Source organism: Lactuca sativa, chromosome 3 (assembly GCF_002870075.4).
Source record: "Lactuca sativa cultivar Salinas chromosome 3, Lsat_Salinas_v11, whole genome shotgun sequence".
NCBI lineage: Eukaryota > Viridiplantae > Streptophyta > Magnoliopsida > Asterales > Asteraceae > Lactuca > Lactuca sativa.
In genome coordinates, this window is record NC_056625.2 from 215,350,630 (window position 1) to 215,356,280 (window position 5,651).

The window sequence follows — 5,651 nt, forward strand, 5'->3', positions numbered from 1 at the left end:
TAGGACCCAACAACCTATTTATAACTGGAAGAGGGATGCCGTAATCCAAGTTATAAAATAGTTGAAGGTAGGTAAATGACTATTTACCAATTTCCACCATGAAGAACGAATTATAATTAAGTTTTAATTGGATTTGAAACTCCTAGATCTTTTGAGATACATTGAACTTTCAATGGCATGTTTGAATCTTGATTGTGTCCTCTCACGTTTGTGACTGGGATGTCGAGGATCACAAACAAGGTGTGAATAACCATGCAAATTGACTTGCTACCCTTAACTTTATCACCTAATCGTTGTGTCGGTTAACCACACACGCTCTATCGATCTATAATAAAGTGAAGTTACCCTTTGCCACTCTTACTAGTCCGTATTAGCATGTCAGTAAACCACACACACACTCTACTAACGACTTGGTAAGGCACAAAGTGTAATTTCCTGGGTTAGCACCTATTTCACATTTTCCTACGTAACTAAGATTGGGAACTTATAAGTATTTAGTTACTTAGTATTTATCATTATACTTTTAATGAAGGGAGAATTATAGTCCTTTCCTACCCGTTCGTCTAACGAACTCTACCAATCAAGGAAGCGGTGGGTGAGAGGGACACCCGTTAAACTGCCATTTTATAGGCAGTAACCTTATACCCCCCCCCCCCTTATAGACCGGCTTTGTGAATGAGGTCTGCTAATGGTAAGATTGACTTTATCTTATACATATCTATATAATTAAAATTATAATAATAGTATAAGGGTGTATTTTAAACACTTAAAATACTTGGTAGTTTAATCTATTAATTAAACTATACTATTAATTTAATTAAACTTAAACCATCTCTTTATGGAATTATTAACTCTTTTAATTAAACACTTTAATTAATTTAATGAAGTCCATAAAGTTTGAATTTTAACCTTTTAAAAATTCTAAGGTTTGGAATTAAAGTGTACATGGGGGGTGACTTTATAAATTCCAAAACTTGAAGACAAGTTTTGAAACTTTTCAAAACTCTTCAATTTCATAACATATAAGTTTAATATATGTTTTTAAAACTTTTAATGAAGAGACTCTTGGAAATCAATAACTTGAGGACAAGTTATGGAGGTCATAAAACAATTTATGGAGAAAAGACTTTTCAAGTTCATAACCTATGTTTTTAATAAAATTCATTAATAAGACTTTTCATGTAACTTGAGGACAAGTTACAAAAACACATTTTATGAATAAGTTTTAGATCAATTTGGATCAAAAACAACTATCACAAACATATATAACAATATTCATAATCTTGATTAAACTCATATGAACAAGACAATTCAAATCAAACAATTTTCATGTAATTAGCCTAGTCATTAAACTAATACAAAACATGAAACTTTTGACAAATATATTTTGAATTGGATTACAATGATCATTACCACATCAAAAACAGGTTTATAGGTTCAAAAAAAACTTAGGGTAATGTTTCTAATCCAATTCAAGCCAAAAACCTTGAAAATATGTTGTCTGGGGCTCCTACTCGTCGAGTGTATGAACCTACTCGACGAGTATGATGATTTTATTCATGGACTCGAGGAGTTCATCAATGGACTCGGCGAGTCCAGTGCCCAGTAAGACAGAAAATCGATTTTTTAAGCATTTTTCAGCACTTTGCATCAAGTATAATTGAAAACAAACCTAGGCACTGATACCACTGATGGATTTTGAGCATTCTAACACTCCTAAGGTGTTCATGCAACCCTAAATACCTTGGATCTATGTTTTCTCTATTATACATGCAAATATGAACTTTCCAAGGTATTACCTATAACTAGCATACAATTATCATATATAACACAAGAATCTAGTTAGGATAACATACCTTATTGTGGAGCTTGAAGTCTTGATGTATCTAGCCTTAAGAGCTTATCCCCAATAGTGTGGAAGCCTCAAGTGGAATCACAACACATCATGAACAAAGGATGAACTCGAGAGAGAATCTCCATGTACCCAAAAGCCACCATGAACTCCAAGAATGCACTAGTAGCGATTTTGGGCAATGAATTATGTATTTATATGTGGGATTTCAATGGTCATGGATATAACCCAAATCCATACCCATGGGTCTAATGATCCATGGTTCATGTGGCCCAACTCTTTATGTATCTATACATAAACTTGGTCCAACATGGATCATAAGCCTAATACATATAAATATAACTAATTAACATAATTAGTCCCCATAGATTTAATTAGTCTCTTTTGATCACTAAATTAATTCCAAATTAATTCTTGCTCAATAATAATTAAAACACATGATTTCATATTAATATTTTATAACTTATAATATATTAATAAATCATATCCAACATCTTCTCTCAAAAGTCCATCCTAACAAATTGCCCGGATGATATGCAACCCAAATGGACCATGGTACTCTCACGTCAAGTACACACCAATTGTAGTTATGGGCTTAGACATCTAATCCAAAAGTCTCCCACTTGGATAAGTGTAAAGCTATTATTGCAAGTACAACTTCATAACCTGACTAGAAATCGTAGCTCTTAAAGCCGTTGTCAAACTCTGAACAAATCAAATGACACGTCTATTAGATAAGTGATCATATATTCCTCCATTCTAGATATCATATGGACTGAGACATGGATTATAATCATTCTCCCCGTCCATTTGTTGTTTCCCGATTTTCGATTTATGACAACTGACTAATTGAACAAATCAAATCAGTCCAGGCTTGGCCAAGCACTTATAGGTGTCATCACTAAATCATCGAGGGGCCCCACATATATCACTTTTACCCTTATGAGGTAAAAGGAATGGATAAACTTCGACTCATATGTTTGTACTAAATACTTTTTGAATCATACACAAAGGCACGTTTTATAACATCAAGTTACTGATGCGTGTTCGTACAATTAATGTATAAACAACTCATATCTCTAGGTTTGAAGAATGTAAGATATTATCGTCTCATGATTCACTCATGACAAAATCCATGAAGTGATTCAAATGAGTGTGGGTTTAGTCCAATACTTAGAACTAATGACACTCATGAATGTTGTAGAAACCATTTCTATGTCTAGTGCACCTTAGACAAATCTTACAAGCCAGATTCATGACAATCTTGATTCATATCTACTTCCAAAATATGATCGACTGTGGATGGTTTGAATAACTTAGTCATTCAGGAAGAACAACCTAGTTATTCTAGAAGTCAAAACATGCAAAGTGAAACACAAGAATAATACTTAATCCTATATGGCCCCAAACTCTTGAGTGTAAATAAAACCCTTTTATCTAAGCACCATATTGATTACTCATTATTCATCGTTTCTTTTTATCAACTTAATACTTGAATTAAAACAATAGTCATGCCATGCAAGCATGCACTCTATGTTTACCTATGATCCTTTCTTTTGGTGAAATAGATAAATTGAACACAACTCCAATGATGCTCATTACACAATCTCAATCCCTTTGGTAAATGTAAGAATACCACAGTCTTTCCATTTACTATAATATGTTAGATTCTAAACGTATATGCAATGATCCCCTTGTAATGACTATGCACAAAGTCACAAATACTTGGCAACAGACATTACAGAGTATTCCAATGGATAACAATTCCATGGAAATGAAGTCTCAAATTCAAAGTAAATTCCTTTGAACATCCTTCTTTGCATTAAGTTCTTTAATCTTGTACAGATTCAGAGAATAACTTCCACCTATGGAAACAATTCCATGTTACCATTTTGACTATCACTTCTGAACAAGAGTTGCTTCTTTTCAGAATATGTCAATATGGTCCTTTCCAAAGTTTACATTACACTTCCAATTGTCCACAATCAACCAATCTTTGGTAAACCTCAGATTGTCCTCGACAATTGTTTAATCATTTTAGTCATGTCTGGTTCTATTCCTTTTTATTTGCCATGTTCTCACAATTCGAACTATGAAGAGGGATGCCGTAATCATAATAGAATTTTGAGAACGCAACCTATATAGAATTTCCTTATGTTAAACCATTCCAACATAACATTCATATATATCTTTTGACTAAAGTTGACTAAAATCTCAATCTAAGCTTGTAGAATTGGAATGAAGTATAAAATCCTCTCCCTTAATTATACCAAAACAACTTTTCAAACCTGAATTGAAACTTTTATTTTCGATAATTAGCCTTGCTAACTTGCAACACTTAATATAATAATCACGCTCCCACTAACATGATGATTATCAGCATAACACTTATGCTCACACTAGCTCTGACATGTACTCAGAAATCAGCTAGACTTCTAGAAATTAATACTTTATTGAATTTCTTAACAAAGTTCAGATTTCTGATGCAAGATGCTTTGATAAGACTTTATCAAAATCATAAACATTTCCTTAGATAGCTCACATGTGTGTCTAAATAATTTTAGAACTATGAAAAGGGATGTCGTAATCATAGTCTCAATTGTTTAGACCTTTGCCATTTCTCCTAAGTCTATATTAGTGTGCCGGTTAACCACATGCGTTCCACTAACGACTTTGAGAATGTAAAGATCACAATTTCTATCTACTTAAAATCTACTTAGTGAAAGCGTTTCCTCGCCATCATTTTCATGAATCGGAGAGAAACCTTATGACACTTAGATTTTTATGGTGTAAGTGTTCCTATCCATGTGAATTTGTCATAACCATAATCACAAGACAAGGTTAGTGGCAAATCCAAACACATATGGACTGAACTTGTTCAATCTTAATTTCTTGCCACCCGGCAGCACAATGGCCTACCATTGCTTCCAGGTTGTTATGCAAACAATTGAGAACTCACAGAACTCATAAGCATAGTCAACTTTTAACTGGAGTAGACACAGAAATAAGAATATGTCAACACGATAGGTTACAAACCTCAAGTCATGGGCTAGTGATTAACAATCCTCTTGATTAGTTCTTGAAACTATCTCAAGATTTTTAAGACTCCCACTAACCTGTTGGCATATAAGATTCTCTTTGTCAAGAACAATTCTTTGATAAAACAATTATTCAAGAGTTAGTGCGGATTCTTATCAGGTTAACTACTTCTCACAATTGGTCATAGTTGGTCTTTGTCTTATCCAAAACATCACAACTTACCAATCTCAAATGTATAAGAATAGGAAACATCTTACTCTACATTTGACAAGTGTTAAAAACTTTCTAAAGACTATGTCACTCAAGTTACAATCTTGGATTATAACTCCAGGATTTGTTTTGGAACGAAGTATGATTTATGTTTTGATTTAACCATTTCAACAATTCACGATTCCTCTCCTTAGGCAAACAAATGCACTAAGGTGTCCTTAGATGATCAATTGTGATAGGGTTCCATAATCACTAAGATAATCATAAAACAAGATACACAAGTACTCTCGCATCTCTTCAGATTGGAGAAACTTTTATCTTTCTGCCTTATTTTATTCTTCTTATTCATTCTGCCATACATTGAAACTTTTCCAATGTTTCAGAATTACACTTAAACTTGTAAGCATAATCATATTACTAAACTTTAGTAAATCATAACGAATAATCTTATTAGCCTTTGTGGTGGACCTGACCAGCACACAACCAAGTGTACCTAATCCTTCACTCCTTCACTTAACTCACACATACATGTGAATAAGGACTTAGTCTT